This window comes from Atractosteus spatula, chromosome 2 (genome assembly GCF_055471065.1).
Source record: "Atractosteus spatula isolate fAtrSpa1 chromosome 2, fAtrSpa1.hap1, whole genome shotgun sequence".
Lineage (NCBI taxonomy): Eukaryota > Metazoa > Chordata > Actinopteri > Semionotiformes > Lepisosteidae > Atractosteus > Atractosteus spatula.
In genome coordinates this window covers 14,120,022-14,138,145 of record NC_142707.1, presented here as the reverse complement: position 1 = coordinate 14,138,145, position 18,124 = coordinate 14,120,022, and the positions used below count along the sequence as shown (strand labels likewise).

Below are 18,124 nucleotides of genomic sequence, written 5' to 3'. Positions count from 1 at the left end.
ATAAGTAAATCATATACACATCAGCTTCTTCATAAATAAGATGTATATGTACATTCAAGTATCGTTCATTCATGCATTGCTCATGCTGTTTTTTCCAATAAGTAATACATGTAATAAATATACAGTACCTTTATATGTAGAATAAGAAAACATTCTTAATCAGGAAATTCTGCAAGAAAAACAAATGAGAATGATTAAGGGTTTCACTTTTCTAAAAAAAAATAACTTGAATACGTTTTTAAAACATCCTTTTTTGAGGGAAAACTAATTTAGATGAAAAATGAAATCTGGTCCTTGGCATTTATTTATATATATGTATGAGAGGCACAATTTCAGTGATTTCTATTTTTAAATGCATTCTGCTATGCATAAAGAAATTTACCAAATTTGAGCTGTCATATCTAGTTTGGAGGCAGAGCGAATAATGGGTATATTCAAATGAACTTCGATGGAGCATAGTGGAAAATGATTGCACTTTGTGGGCTAACACAATTCCCCAGCAACTAAGGTCTATTGGAAGTCACTTGAAATAGCAGTCCCGGTGCTGTCAATCTGTCAGTCATAGCTATTCTGTTCTGTTAGTTTCATGGTAATATAAAGGAAACAAACATATTTACAACAGTAACACCACTAGCTGGGCTGTGCCTTCTATACTTGTACAAATGCAAATGACAAATTCAAAAGGTATTGATAGCAATATGTCATGATTTATTTTCATAATAATAGTGCATAGGCAACTTTAAGGTAAACCTTTATATTAACAGTTTTTAATTACCCTGTTATTGGTATTCTGTTTGGTTGTAGAATAATGAATTAGCAAAATATCAAAGAGAATTAGCCTTGATGGTATTTATAATAACAACACATGGTGCCTGTTTGGATGATGCAGCTTGTGGTTTGCAAAAAGGCACAAAAATCCCAAAAGATTTATATAACTACTATAAGCAATGACCTTATAACCCCAAAACCTTATGGTGTAATAAAATTAATTCTAGCAATGATAACCTACAAACTGCAATCTGAAGCACCTTTCACAGCTGGTGTCAGCTGTGGGATTCACTTCATATGACTGTTCAATATGTTCAATTTTGAGCAGAACTTTATTTTGTTAATAGGATTAAAAACTCTTAGCCAAACAATGCCTTCTTCAAATGTTTGTTTTGCCAATGAAAATATTGTTTTTCTGTGTTTCAGTCACATCACACTCAATTGTACAATATCTCTTCTTTAGTTACTTTTTTGCTTGTTTTTTATTCACCTGCTTAACACCTAAAATTGTTATACAGTGGCTTATTACACTTATCACAGCATCATATACGTCTTATACTGTACATTGGCTCAGTCAAAATCCAGACCTGAATGGGATAGGAAAACTGACAAAACTTGAAAACTGTTGTCCATCAATGATCTCTAACCAAAGTGACACAGCTGTCAAAGAAACTTGGGTGAAAACTTCACCATCCCAGTGTGGACAGTTAGCAAATAAGACGTGCAGCTATAATTGCATAAAAAGGTGATTCTCATCAATTATTAGTTCTGGGGGGTGAACTACTTACTGTGTGCAATTAACATAATTCTATTGGCCCAGGAGGGACCATCAGTAGGAAAAAAAAGTTATATTTAAGGAAAGATTTACAATTCATGCCCATCAGATAATTAATTCGATCCGATGATCTACAGTTCGTGCGCATAAAATAACTAAATCGTTCCCTCGTTTTTTTTTTCATTTGTGCGCACAAAATAACGTTTTCTAATTCTTTCCTTCGTTTTCTTTGTATCGCGGTAGTCGCATGCACATAAAACGTCAGCGTTATCTTCGGCTCTGAGACCTAGACATTACTGTCCTGAAATTATCTTAATTTTATCAAACGCTAATTAACACGTTGTCGAGTCTTTATAGGCTATTATAGGTATATCAAGACGCGATAACGTGTAAACTAGCGTTTGATAGCGTTTGCTCGGAGCCGGGGATAATACTGGTGTTTTAGAAACTTTCTATGTGCATGCGACTACCGTGACACAAAGAAAATTAAGGAAAAATAATTTAATGCGCACGAATTAAAGAAAACAGGGAAACGATTGAGTTATTTTGTGTGCACAAATTAAAGAAAACGAGGGAACGATCTAGTTATTTCATGTTCACGAACTGTAAATCATAGGAACGAATTCGTTATCTCGTGGGCATGACTTGTAAAGCATTCCCTCGATATAACATTTTTTTTTCCTACTGATGGCCCCTCCCGGGCTTCGTACAATTCAGATTTGTATTCTTCTTGCAGTTTTTGCTGATATTTCACTTCTTTCTCTTATAAAACTGTTAAACTTGATCATTCAGATTTTTGCTAAGAACTTTCAATTTAAAAAGGTGTTACATAATTTTTAATTAAGAAAAATAGGGCATCATTGGAAGTTATGGAAAATATTTTTGTAAGGCACTTAAGTCCATTTTTTTGTTGATTTTTTTAATCATAATGGTGATGAAAGGCCAAGTGACATACAGTGTTTATAAGCTGTCTTTGAACTGAGTTATAGCAGCTTATTGCCCTCCTGGCTTTTAATTTTTTTTTTTGCTTTTACTGACCATGTCATTCCAACACTTGGGGGCATTCTTTGTTTTCTTAATTATAATATTTTCTGTATGAATAATTTAATGCACTACAACACTGCCGTATCTGTTTTGTGCTCTTCATCTAAGTAGATCTCATAGATAATTTCTCTTTCAGCTTTAGAACACCTAAAATAATTTGCTAGTGTCCAACAATTCTAGATCGATCTTTGCTGATTTCCTGTTGTGGTTTTTCTGTTTCACTTGACAAACATTAGAATTTGCACATACAGTACGTTCTATACAAACACACAATTGAAAACTGGAGTTATAATTATAAGTATCCAGTGCACAATTAGCAAAAATGTTCAGAATTCTTCTGGATTCTACAAGTATCCTATAATGTACTGTAGGTCCTGTATTTTCCTAATTGTAATTTTCCTAATCCATATTCCTAGGAATGTTGCTGATTTGTTTATGTGGACGGCATACTTGGAATTTTGTGAAGAGTCTTAAGGAAATAATGAAACCATTAAATAATTAATGAATGTTTTTTCTGAAAAGAAGAAATTCTGTATAAATCTGTGCCTCCAGCATGCATTCCCTCTTTCACAACAGTGGATTTGTTTGCAACCATTAAAAACATTCCCTTGACTCACCATTTTACCTCTGCAGAGACTGAGCTTCAATTTTCAGCATTAAAAAATTGTTGTAAATGCTATGGAAACTCTTTAAATTAGATGAGTAGTTAATTTTATTAAAAGCAGATTTGGTGCCCACAGCGACAGTTCAGACCAGAAAAGCCATTCTCCTTGCTCAGTGTTAACAAGTGTTACAGTTCCAGATGGCTTAATAAAATAAGTAATGGCTGTTAAAGTTCAGGTCAAAGTGGTATATTGTGTGTCAATTAATTGAAATGACAGGCTGAGGTTTCTTTGGGAAGGAATTGTGAGTCATCAGTTGTTTGGAATGCATAGAATCAACCCCCAAAGTAGAATTAAATAAATGATTTCAAACTGTTTTGGGCAAGTAAGATTGCTTTTCCAATATACAGTATAAATATAGATAAGTGGTAATCAAGCACTATTCAATAGCTGATTCTTTGGCAATAGCATTTCATATACACATGCTAAGACTTGTATTAAATCAGAAGATTGATCTCTGTCAAGCATAAAAAATCAAATTCAGTATTGGTGATAGCTTTTTTTGTTTGGCCATACAAATACAACTTTAAATATTGGGCTTATAATTTATGATTGACAGATGGGTCAGGTTTGATTAAAGACATACAGTACTGTACATTTTCCAGATGGTGGTAGATGCTGGTTGTTAGATAGGAAGACAGGCTCATACTTTAATCACATATTCATTTTTTGTAGGTCAGACATTATATTTTGACATTGTTTCTTCCTATTAATAGAAAAAAATTCAAAATAAATTATCAGGCTACAACTATTGCAATGTCTATACTGTATGTAAGGTTTAACAATGCTTATCATCTTGGATGCCACCTGTTTAGTGTATAATTCTACAAGCATCACCAAAAGAAAGGCAGCATGTGGGGCTGCCTCTACTCTGGTAAAGCAAAAGATGTTATTCTTACACCTTTTTATGTCAAACTCTAATATGACTAGACACCCTCACTTACATTTTTGCTGGGTCTATGACACCACTTTTTCATAAACTTATTTTCAGCCATACAGTAGGTGTCTTTGGCACTTCAAATGTCACCATGTAAAATATACAGTAAATGATTTTAATAAAATTTACAGAGCAATGAGTAAAAAGTCTAGACAGAACTTGAAAATGATCAACAACAGCTGGGACATATTTCATAGCCCTTCAAGACAGCAATCACATCATCCCTCTTCCATCCAATCTCTCTGTTCCATTTTCAAAGGAGCATTGGGGATTCCAGAGCCCCATAACAAAAGTGATGGCATTAATGTTTTGGTTTCAGCAATCTGAACACAACCGATTTTAAAAAGCTGCTGTTGGTTTCCTTGTGTAATGTAAATTACTTCAGCAGTATAGGGTCTCTTAGTGTCTTTTTAGAGGCTGGACTTACTGAGAGTCTTTCGTGATCTTAAGAGTCAGACTGGCATAAGTTTGTCTTCAGGCAATGTGAAATTCCATCCAATTTTCCTGACAATATAGCTGTCCTTTCCCTAAGCTTCTCTTCCATTTTATGAGACATTAAGGGTTTAACTGCAGAGACCTTTTAATGAATATTTGATTCAGTGAGATATAATGTTTGAGCTCACTTCTGCCGGCCTTTAGAATGGCAGGCAGAGAAACCTTTTCCATTTGCTTGTTGCAGTAGCTGTTCTATAGCCAGTTTTTCATAACCAAAACATTTATGTTGTGTGTGACTTTTCGTAAAGAAGACAAATAAGCCACTTGCAAGCAAAAGGTTCTTTATAGACAATTAAATAAATACAGTGAAATATGTAAGATGAATATAAGCCTATAATCAACATGATAGTCTTTTTAATTACTAAAAAAATCCAAAACATACAATAATTGCTTATTTCAAAGCAATACTGTATATTTCTCATAAAATCAGATTCATAAGCATTGAGGAAGTGTTTTGTACCGTTTGTTTATTGTTTTCATAAATTAATTAAATCAAATATTGATAAATCTGTATGTAGATATTGCATCACAGTATTAAATGCATTTAATATTAATATTTAAATAGTAAAGGGTTTAATTCCCTTCAAGGTAAATAAATAATTAAAATCAATTGAGTAATGTCTTATCAGTTTTACTGATTAAAATATGCATATACAGTACATATGCATATACAGACCATTCAGCACAAAAGTGAGAAAACCAAAAACTTTGTAAGAGAGAAAATACATTTCCTGGATTGCAAAGACTAATTGTTGTCATTCACCCAGGCAATGAGTCTTGTGTTTTATAAAAGGCAAGTTCTTGATTTTAGTTAGTCTTTCAGTATTTAATTGAGGGTGCCACGGATCAAATAATAATTCATCTTGTTTAATACTGAGAATGTCATCAAGGGTTTGTCATCCTGGTTCTATTCTCACAAGTCATCCAGACACAAATTTTTTATTGCTATTTGTAAGCCACAAGGCTGGAATCCAAGCAAGAGAAGAATAGGAATGAGACTAAATGTTAGAGTTCCCAGATTTAAAAAAAGAAACAGGTTTGAAAAAAATGTCACAGGGTATGTTTTGCTCATTGGGAGCCTTAACAGATTATAGTTACTTTGAGTAACAAAGACTAAAATGGACTAAAAAAATAGTCTCAGGCTTTGATTTCAAGGTTCAGATAATAAGAACATCTCTAATATAATTGTACAAAAAGTGAATATTTCATTCCACAGGTTAGGAGCCCCATAATTAAACTCTCTACCACCTACAGGTAATTTGGAAAGTCTTGTAACCTACTAATGTCCTCCACTGCTGCACTTAACCAGGTTGTTAAAAACACCTGGACTATATTGTTAAAACTTTGCTTAAATAGGAGGGAGCTAGCCCCTTTAATACTTCCTACATTAGCACGACCAACTTTGAAATTGTCCATATACTTTATATTACAGTGACACAGTACAGAGACACTAGAATAGGAGTGACGTGGTCATGTTTTTGAGTTTTGGTTAAGAACCTTCCAGCTGCTTTCTGAAGTAGTTGAAGTCTATACAGAATACAATTAGGATTGACTATTACTAAAACACAATTAAAAAATGTATCTTTGATGGGATGAAGCCATGCATTAATTTATTAATATCCAACATTGAAAGAAATATATTTTGACCATATTTCTAAGGGAGAGAAACGGAGACATGTTTTTATTGAGTGAGTCAATATCTGTTGTAGGTTTTGGGCTATAACCATCTGTTATATCTTTCTTAGTTGTAAGATATGGTGTCCCACAGGGATCCATTTTAGGTCCATTACTCTTCGTCATCAAGATTAATAAAATTAATTCAACTTTCACTGCAAAATAGTTTACAAGGAAATGGTTATATTGAAATAGCAGTGTGGTAATAACTAGACTTGAAAATTATGGAGATGCCTGGCAGAATAAAGTTGGCATCAATAAGTGCAAAGTGATCCACATACTTTTTAGTAGAAACATACATTATATGAGTAGCATGGGTAATTCAGAGCTGTGGGAAACTACACATGAAAGAGATCGGGGTGTTAATCGTCAATGTCTTCATTAAGAAAATATGGGAAAATAATAAAAAGCACATAGAACATTTAAGCATACAGCAAAAAGTGAAGAATTTAAATCCAGGGATCATGCTTAGGCTTTACAATGTACTAGTGTAGTATTAACTTTTGACTTAATTCCATCATTTTTAAAGGCGGACTATATACATTTTTATTTAGCGTACTGAGACCATTAAGGTATGTGTGACATCTGGACATTTGTGAGGTTTGCAATGTCCAAAGATATCCATTCTGAATTATTTTTTCTTTTTCATATTTTACAAAATGTTCATGGCTACATATAATTTATAAAAGACACTCAGAAATACCTGTGCTTCAGAGTTAAGTGAACAAACACATTGGTTTCTCTCTGCTGAGGTCTCAGGGAGTCTCCATAATAAATGCATTTCAAAACTGCCCTGAACTGCACTGTGACATTTTACATCTCTACTCTAGTATGACCACACTTAGAATATTATTTTTAGTTTTGATCACCATGCCACAAAAGGATATTTTAGCCTTAGAACATTTTTAAAGAACAAAAGGTACATACTGGGATTTTTCATATACAGTATGGACAGTTTAAAGGAGATAAATGTCTTCACTCTAGGAAATTGAGAAAAGATCGGATCCAAGCAGAGAGAATATCTATATACTGTATGAAGAGAATAATATAAGGAGAGAATATGACATCCTAATGGTTAAATATAGGGTTACTTCCACACTCATTTATTTATCCCTTAACCAATATGATGCTGATATCTCTTTTGGAGATACATGTGCATTATGACTATACATGCTTTCTAAACATCAAAAACTATGATCTTGAAAGTACATTGAAGGTTATGTTAATCCATAAAAGATTTCCAATCTTGTCCTGGGATGATTTTGCACTCCATAAGTCATTACAACCAACATCTCTCACTATCCTTAGGCCTTAATCTTGCAATGTGACCATTTTAGAACCCTAAATTCCCTCTGGTTTCTGGAAAAAAAACAGCCCGCCAGGAATCACACCAATTCACTATTTGTTGCAGTATTTGAGAAATTTGTGGTGGGAATTAGTTAAGGCTTCATTACTTCTCCAATCGAATGCATATGGAACTGAAAATAGAAAAGCCTATTAATAGCACAGGTTGTGTGGGTTTTGCCTACAGCTAAGCAAACAAAATGCAGTCTCAATTTCTGAGGTGGTGGATTAAGAATACTGTAGGAGCTCATCCATGAAAAATTATTTGGTCTAAAAATTTGGTGACCTGACACCGTGTAGGATGGGATGGGGCGGGTAGGAGGCAGAAGGGGCTACAAGGATTATATGGCAGCTTGCACTTGTTGTTCCCCTGCTGTTTCTTTATTAAATTCTTTAATCTTCCCTCTTGTTTTCTCTCATTGCACTGCTAAGCAATTTTCACTGCCTCTGAAGATAATAGTTATCCCCCTCACTGTGCTGGTTTGTCTCAATCTAGGTGACAGGGCTTGCTTTCCAGAACAGGAAGATAAGGGAATCAGTATTATGGCTTGAAATACCGTTAATAGCAGCTGCACACAGGCAGGGGCTTCAGTAGCTCAGGCCACTGCTTTTATTGGAAAAACTCACACTGCCAGTTCCCACTTCCCTTTCCCCCCCTCTCTCTTGCTCTAGAGATTGAAGCAGAGTGAGAGAGGAGACAGGATATTAAAGTGCACTGAAGTGCACATCAGGAATTATTAAAATTCCAAATAGAAAGCCTCACAAAGACACCATTCCAATTCACGTCTTTTTAAAAATGAGACAAATATAGATATTATAATATTAACTTATTTCCTTTTGCATAAAATTGCAAATTGTTTATCAATGTGGCTAACTAAGACAGTTATTTCAACTATTACTACTTGAAAGGTTTAGAAAATAATAGTAATGTGAAACAATTACAAAACAGCTGGAATAAAATAGTAATTAAGTACATGAACCTCAAAACGAGCAATATTGTTTTAATGCATTCGGTATCAAGTTATGCAAAGCTTGCAGTGAAATGATAAATCCTGTTAAACCTCGTTTGGCTGAAGAGATAAGACATTAAATGAAGCTGTCTGTAAAGTGCAATTTCATCAGAGTAAGGTACAAATGAAGAATGACCCTTGCAGAAGAGGAAACAATCCTTTGCTTTAATTAAACCCACAAAGCAACTCAGAGTTATATATCTGATTTGATTTGCAATCAACAAAAGTGACCCTTGTTTGCCTAGAGCTCAATTCTATTATTAGCTTACAACAGCAGCCCATTATTGCAGAGTATTAAAAAGAATTTACTGATGATAATCTCACATACATATGCACAATAATAATCAGATGAAGTATATATAAAATGTTTAAAAACCAATGGACTTAATAGAGGTGCCAGTAAGAGATAATGTGCTCTGGGAAACATGATTAGAATACCTTAGGGGATAGTCTCAGTGGAGGACTTTTTACTCCAGGGGTAGGAAATATTGGATCCCTGTGTATCTGATTAAGTGAAATGTTTTGAACAAAATACCAAAATCAAATTTGCAAAGCCAGTGAGATAACTGTCACATTGTAAAGCATTTGGTTAGTTAAAAGAAACTAAAAGAATAAACACAAGGAAAGTGATGTCTCTAATTTTGTTTTTTTCTATTGAAAGATAAAAAATAAAACAGATATTTCATTATATAATAAAAAAACAAATGGTAAAATACAGTGCTCCCTAGATGTATTCATACTCATTCATCTCAATTATTTCACAGTATGATTTTTTAGGAATTCTTCAAGCAAGAAACACTGTCCAATTTGTAAATCTTTCTGTTACATGATGTTTTCTGATCCTACCTTAATGGGGTATGAAAAAGTCTTAAGGGCACTGTACATGAAACAAAAATAATGTAAAAAAAATATGAAAAATATTTGGGGCAATCAAAATACCAGTATTTTGGTTGAAACCCATTCATTACTGATTTGTGATCAATCATAATGCCTCAAAACTATTATTTGACTTTAATTGGAGAAAAAATATTTATTCATCAAGTCATGAAGAATAAATTGCAAATGTGTAAATCAAAAGCAAAGTGAAAACTGTTAACTATAAAGTGCACAGAAGGAATCTCAAAGTGCCACTGATGTGACAGAACAAAGTGATAGAATCCATCAAACAGCAGAATGACTCATCGTTCAGTACCAGAAAGCACTGAATTGGCTTAAATGACCAAACATGGGATAAGAGATGGTATTGTAATTAGGTGAAAGCAAGATTTCTGCAAAATGTGAAAGAAGAATCCAACAAACACTGGCTCACTGCAAAATATTAAATACTTTAAATTTAAATTCACCTTAATTTAACCTACAAAACACCTTTCTTCTCTGTCAGGTTTTAACCGCTCAGGTACTTTTATTTGTGAATTTAAATTTGGGACATGTTATTTTTTTCAGAAACAAGGTGTGGAGAGAAAAATGACAAACAAACCCCTTTCTATGTATTTTTATGGTAGCTTCTTTTAGTGACTGCACTGCACTGGGAAGGAGAACATGTTAATTGTAGTATTTTAATATTCATCATTACATTAGGCTATTAAACAAGATGGAAAACACTAGTTCTTACTTAAAACAGGAATCTCCAGTATCCCAGACATGTAAACTGATTCTGAAGATTACAAGTAGAAAAGACTGATAAGATTTAATAGGTTAGTACATGGCAGTTCAAAGATGATAGAGATCTCTAAAATGTATTTAGCCAATTGTTTCCCAACCTCCAATTGTCAGTAGATTACTTAGATAAATCTATTTTTCTGCAATTATTTCAATGCTTATAATTTATCTTAGTATTGAAGTTGGATTTATAGTCATTCTTTTCTCTCAACTAACAACGCATTACAAGCAAATGTTTTAATAATTAAAGTCTATTTACTGTTGTTACGTCCCAGTGTGTGGTCTGTGTGTGTTTTTTTTAATGTTCCACACTGCTGACCCTTGATTGTTCTCCCTCCCCCATTGGCCCACCATCACACCACTGTTTCAGTATGATGTCATCATCAATTAGCTATCAGCCAATCAGAACACATCTTATTCAGGATATAACATGGAGGTTTTTGGAAGGGAGAGGCTTTTCATTTGACTTCGGTCCTGTTTGGTTTTGGTTATTGCTTCGCTTCGTGTCGCTTCTGGTTATTGCTTTGGCTTTGTTGTTTTGTTGGTTTTCTGTTAGTTTCTTTGTACTTTCGTTTGTTTGTGTGTTTATCCTTGTTTTGTCATTACCTTGCCATAACGTGTTATGTTCAACTTTTGTGTTCTTTTGTACCCTGTTCCTGTTGATTACTCTTGTTCTCCCTTATTTGTATTCCTGGTTCACTTGTGTTTTTGTGTGAACTTTTGTATATAAGGTTAGTTTACGTTGTTGGGTACACTTTACACACTTAGTTGACTTTGTATTAGTAACACTAGTTTAGTACGGGTGAGTGCCATTTGTCTTGTATGGTTTTGGGTAGTCAGTGCAGGTTAGCTAGGGTGTTGAAGACGCCGAAGACCGTGTGTTTTGGGTTTTCTTTTGTAGTCAGATTAGCTTTCCCTCACTGTCCTAGCCAGCTCCGTTTTGTTTGTTATTTTCTTTCCTTTGGCACCACTCTAGTTCCTTACCCTTGTTATCAAGCTTCCTAGTCCCTCACCAAAACCCACCTGCTTCCAAAAGAATTATCCTAAATGTTACACCCCTTTACCCCTAGACACTTGGGGTCGTAACAACTGTGAGATGTGGAAACAATTGAAGAGACCCATATTTATTTCGTCACCTGGGAGGCATGTTTAGCATTTGCATACTTGTTTTCCAAAAACTGCCATCAAGAATTAAAAAATGAATCTGTGATCTAAATGATCGTAAGTCATATGTCTTAGTCCTTACCTTTCTCACTGTTGTCATCATAAATTTTACTGAAGGTAAAAAAACAGGCAACGGTTCAATTATTACTACAAAACTTACAGTGTTTTCTATATTGCCTTACAGTATAGACAATATTCATAACTACAGTATGAAGACACCTGACAAATAACATATTGTACACAAGTGCACATTCTTATGTATGAATAGCAGAGATATACAGTAAGTGAAATAGGAAACACTAAGTATAAAGAAGATAGAAGATAGTCTCTGGACAGTGTGGGAAATCGACACAAAACGTAAACAAAATGTTGCTGTATATACAGTAGTTAAAGGAGTAGAAGGGACACTGGTCTATCACAGGGCACATACAGACAGAAAACACACACAATAGCATGGCTAATGTTCCCAGAAACCAGTTAGCCTCAGTACTGTACTGTATGACTTTGTACTATGGGACGAAACCTATGTAAATACGGGGAGAACAAACAAAATTTTCAGAGATAGGAATTGAACCCAGAGCCCCAGTGCTGTGAGGCTGCAATGCTATCGCACCATCATGCTGACTAAAACAAGCCAGTGAATTTGGCTTAACAGTAAATACAATCTAAAGCAAAAGAGTGGAAATGATGGGGAAATTATTTTAAAACTGATAATGTGAGGCACATGTTATTAAATATGTTAAAAAAATAAGAAAACAACAAAACTTAGACTTTTAACTCACCATAGTTCTTCATTTTCATGAGTATTAAGAGATTCTTTTAGAGAGGTACAATTATCACCTCCACAATGTGGCTCTTTGATCTATTCCATTACATTGATTACATTTAACAGATTTCCAGCTATGCCTTCACATTCAGTGAACTTAACTTGAAATGAACCATAGAGTAAACCTAATCCGTGTCCCTTAAAGTGCTGAAAACCACAATAAAATGCCCTCTCTGACTTTATATTGCATACAAAGTAAAATATACCCCACAAAAAAAGATTTCTAGAGTCTATGTTCAGCAATACAGTATCGCTATTTAAAACATGCATAAAGGGCTAGCAGAGCATGGTGGGTAAGTCTTTAGATTTGTAACTCATGGGCTGGGGGGTCGAGTCCCCACTGCTGTCACTGTTGTTGTACCTTGAGTGAGGTACTTAATACCAATCTAGTTCACCCAGCTCTATACTGCAAGTTGGAACCAGCAGATTAAACCTCATGATGAACCACTATCTCTTTGACGGGGGGAGTCATGTGGGATAAGCAATGGCACAGTGAGCCATTGTGTGTGTCTTGAATGGAATTACTGTAATCATCTCTGTTTCATCCATATGTTTCAAAAGCACTGCATATTTAATAATAACTTTTGATCAAATATTATAAATTACATAGACAATATCTTCTTCATATTGTCCCTGTGCCCAGATGTTTTATTGCTCTACATCACTTTAAGCTTCTTCACTCCTGGTGTCTGAATCATGAGTGACTATGTGTATCCCAGAAGACTAAATTAAAGTTTTTTCAAAATTAGAATATAACAATAAAATATCTTGCTAAATCTATACAGCTTAAGTATCCTTTCAACTTAATACCTACTGTAAATATCCATTAAAAGTGGCTTGTCTTCATTAGACTGTTCCTCGTTTGAGCTGAAGATTTCATTTTTTTTACTATTCCTTATAAAACCAAGTGTGCTGAGCATATAAAAATATAAAATAGGATTTGCATGCCTTTCTTCATGTTAAACAGAACTGTGCATGGTGTTACTAATAAGTCTGAAAATGACTCAGAATCTGGTCTCAAGGCAAGAGAAACTCATTAGGGAAGGACTGAACAAAAAGCTAAAAATATACAGTATACCTGAACATTTTCAAATCTTTTTAAAAACTTCTTCAGTAGGTATGCTGAAATTTGCCTTCATATGTCCAGGTTTTCATTCTTATAGTTATGGTAATGTATGGCAGCTTCAACTGCTGAAAGGTAAAATATGAAAGAAGCACACAAGCCCCTTAATACAGTATCTCTATTAACATGAGAGAGTACATGCTCTGAATGAGTAATTTAAAATGTCTTTATTGTACAGATTCAGATAAGTTTTGAATATGGTTTATTTTGTATTGCTTATTATTATATTATGTGAGGTTCAAGGTAACAGACGTATACTGTGGACTGAGGGTATAGAAAAGTTATACCCTTTGTAAACAGGCTGTTGCTTCCTGGCTGAAAATTAAAGTACTAGGAAGCTATGTGTCACAAAGCATTTTTCGGGACCCTATGCAGACGATAGAATCTGGAAGGGTAGACGAACAGGGGGGCATGTACATGGTGCACTGGTGCTCAGGGGGGCGTGGCCAAGGCAAACAAGTCCAAAGGGAGTCCGAAGGGAAATCCAGAGTGGGCGAAAGTCCAGAGCCGGGTGATCCATCCATGACAAAAACGACAAAAGTTAAGAGCCGGAGTGGGATCCGGTGAAGGATCGGGGAAATAAAAAGGGGTAATGGGGCCAGGCACTCCAAGCCATGGACCCAGATGGTCAGGACACCGTTGCGACGCCTATCCCATCAGGCCAAAGCTGAGCCCAGATTGGTAGGAGTGTCTGGTTTTTATAGGAAGGGGCTGGAACAGGAGGCAGGTGCAAAGAATGAAAAAGAAACAAGAAAGAGCCGGAGCGCCCTTAAGAGGAGGGACTTACGATCATGACACTATAGGGCTATTGAGGGCCAATTGATAAGTTTACAGGATTGATTGAATGCAGCTGATTTCCATTACATCTGTGGGCCTGTGTATAAAAGGTTACAGAACCTGCCACTCTAGGTCTTTTGTTGGTGAAGTGAACTGGTACTGTGGGAATGTGAATTGTGAAGGTGAGGTTTGTATTCTAAAGGGAACAAACCCTCTGTTAAAGTAAAACATTGCCATGAACTGCATGGGAAGCATGCTGGTTGGTTAGGTAGGACTTGTTGAGCATGTTAGGAACTCCAGTGGGAGTTGGGTGCTTATGTTACTTTTATTTTATTACTTTTCAGGCTTGTTTAGGTAAACAAACTATCATTGTAAATAAATACTGTGAATTCTCATGTGAAAACACTTCCAGTCTCCTCTTTCATGCTGAAGGATAAATGGAAGGAAGGTGCCTGTGGTAGCTACAGTACATGTAATAATGGTAATTTCTCATTTTCATTAGCATCTGTAGTGTCCACAGTCATATTAACAGTAGTTTAGGACCTATCTTAGCACTAAAAGTACAATAGTAAAAGTAGGAGTTTTAAAATTTGGAAATTAGTTCAACTCTTGTCTGTTACCCTTTATTTTTTAATGTATATTCACAATGAATGATTCAACAGATATCAGAATTGGCGCAGTATATTCTAGTACTGTCTGAACAAACAATGTCATATAGACAAATACAGTACATTCAGATTTTTTGCCCACAGGCAAGATATTACTGTTTATCCATGGTGCAGTGGCATATGGATGAGTCCTCCTGGTATAGTATGTCATAGTAGTGTCTTTCTTTGTCAAAGCAGAATGTTTTGCTCTTTAGTCTTGGGGAAATGATACTGCATACTGTAATACAGAAGTTGAAAGAGTGTGCATTGCATGTACTTATAGGCAACATGCCAGATTTAGCAGAGAGAATAAAATTACCAGGTTCCACAAAAGTAGAATTAGTGTTTAATGTACTGAAACTAGCTCCCATGGCAATATGAGAGAGAGCCTTGTGCTTAAATACAACATTGCCAGGTCAACAATTCTTAAAGGAATGCATTATATGCGGAATTGGGGGCAAGTCAGTCCAGGAGCCCTGAAAACCTGTCATACTGAGACATAAGAACATAAGTGTACAAATTAAGAAGGGCATTTAGTGTAAGTACTTTGTACCTTTATAATAAATATTAACATTGAATTATACAATATAACATAACAAAGCATTTACTGTACATACTGTATAAGCTTGTTTTGAAGTCCTGAAATTCATTTCCAAAAAGTGTTCTTCATCTACATCTTGACTTAATCAGTTGCCAATGCACAAACGGATTATTTTCCTAATAAAAGAAAAAAATCACTACATTTATCTGAAATTGAATCTACTCTAGCAATGACCATTTCAATAAGTCATTAAAAAATGCTGCCAGGGGGGAATTTATTTTAAAAAGGGGTTTGTACTAATATCACAGTGAGAGCTTTAAAGTACTGCAGAAATTCCTTTAGGAATCACAACAAATTGCTAGCCCTAAAATAAACTCTCTCATCCAGTCTTACCTAGAGTAGTGTTTATCTCGACTACTATAAAAGGCCTTTTAATATTAAAACACCATTTACTCACACAAGATAATATATTTTCTGTGTTTATTTGAAATATATCTGATATACTATTTGGTTGTATTAGTATTATGATGTGTTATTCTATTTTTGTTTTCATTCTTCACCCACCAAAAATCTGTGACCGCTACACTTTAATGTACATTCTGTACAATGTGTTTAGGAGAAAATAAATTTAATTGTATTTATATTTTTTATACAAAAACCTGATGAGTGATATTGCAGTTCATGCTAGCAGTTATCCAATGCTCATCAATGTAAGCCTGTGACAGTACAATTATTAATACCACAATGTTTGCTTCTGAACCTCTGGACACACTGAATGCTTGTGATATAGTTTTTGAAACGCATTGAAATTTGTATGAAGTAAATGAAAGAAAAAACTTTAGGATTAATCAAGAAAAGCACTCTGAAATGATAAATGAAATTTAAATGGAAATTTAATCAGTGAAGGTTAATGTGCGACTTGTTTTAATGCGATTAAAAATCCAACAATAGTCCTATGATTTCAGTCATTCAAATGGACTATAGGAAACGGATTAGGAAACATCACCACAGCGCAGTAGGTTTTATATGAGACAGGTGCTCTAAGTTTTCCACCATATTGAAGAATCATGGAGCTTAAATGTCACTGCCCTCTGTAGTTGTAAAATAAGAAAAAAGAAAAATGAATAAAATGAAGCTGAAATGGAGAGTAAATTGAGTTTGCTGTAAAAAAACTTTCCTTTTCCTTCTAGGTCAGCTCTTCTGTTCAGTGTGCATCCATTCAGAAACTCACACCAGCAGTGACTGTACCCTCTAGTAAAATAGATCCCTAGCTTATAGATATTTCATTAAAAAATACAAATCAGACAGCAGTGCTGGAAATAATTATAGTTTAGACACAGATCCCAGTACCTTTCTGCAAGAAATAAAACAAAAGCACTCTCAGTAAGGGGTTTAATTTAAGGAGCTTAAAATACCCACAGCTGAGAAGACAAGTATGCATCTTACAGATATCAGAGGTACTAATTGGAATCTGAAGAACTAACAGAAAAAAAGAAAACAGTATCTTCATACATCTTGCATGTATTACAATTAACAGTAATTGGCACACTCTTAATTTCTCACAAATCTCTATTTAGTTGCTGAGCATTTCAATGAGATACAGTATTTATATATTTAATAAAATGTATTAACCCTTAGACATTCACTTTTACCTTTATGTTAAATTCCTGTGAAAGTGACGTGTGAACCTGCATCATTAAAACCTAAAATTTACCATCGACACCCATTTTGTTCTTCTAGGCCATTTGATAATTAGTAGCTAACATAGAATGTCAGCCACATGTTTCTTGAAAAAAGTCAGGGTATTAGCTTAGATAACATAACACTGGATAGCTCCTCCCACCCTCCCACAACCCCTTGTGTAAAAAAGTGCACTCTGTGCTCAGTGTTAAATGGACTTTGTCGTAGTTCCCACATGTGTCCTCTGGTTCATATTTAACTGTTGATTCGGAAGAAGTGCACAAGGTTGGCTTTGTTCGCACCTTTTAGGATTTTAAATTCTTAATTCAGGAATCAAGGGACTAGTCCTCTGAATTGTTTTAAACATCAAAAAATGCATACAGCAAAGAGGAGATTATTGAGCCCATCTTGATCATGAGGATGCCATAGCATCATAGATACCAGAACCTATTTATGCTGTTTTGTTCTTTTGAAGGTTACATGTACAGAAGTATAATGGCCACTTTTTAGGTTGTTCTATCCATGTACTGTATATATTTTTGTTAAGTAGTGTCTCCTAGGGTATGTCCTGAGTCTGCTTTCACTTCATTGTCATTTTGGTGCAGGAAGAGTCCAGTATGCAAAAAGTAAATTCATGTCTTTCCAGAGCACTTTACTTCCCAGCTGCAGATAATCTAAAAGGGAGCCAAACAGACATGTAAACTTGGAGTCCATCCATTTTTGCTTTCTATAAAAGGCAAAACACAATGCAAGCTGATGTTGTAGTAAGAACTCCAGATGAGTCTTATGGATATTTATATATTAGGCTACAATATGTGTGGGAAACACTGAAAAATTTCCCATTGCACTTAACATTCACATCCTGGCAAACAGATTAAACTTGTCATAATTGAGGTTTGGACCTGCTGTGGGTACTGGAACTCTAATGCACTAAATACATTATAACCATGCAGTAAAGGAAATACAAAATATGAACTATTAAACTTAAGAGATCTACA

The 18,124-nt window shown here is 34.7% G+C and overlaps 1 protein-coding gene across 2 annotated transcripts in view; it reads left to right on the top strand.

The window, feature by feature from the left end:
• Window positions 1–18,124, top strand: part of LOC148839345 (leucine-rich repeat transmembrane neuronal protein 4-like) — a 38,914-nt gene that overhangs the window by 16,379 nt on the left and 4,411 nt on the right. The gene's annotated exons all lie outside the window — the stretch shown is intronic.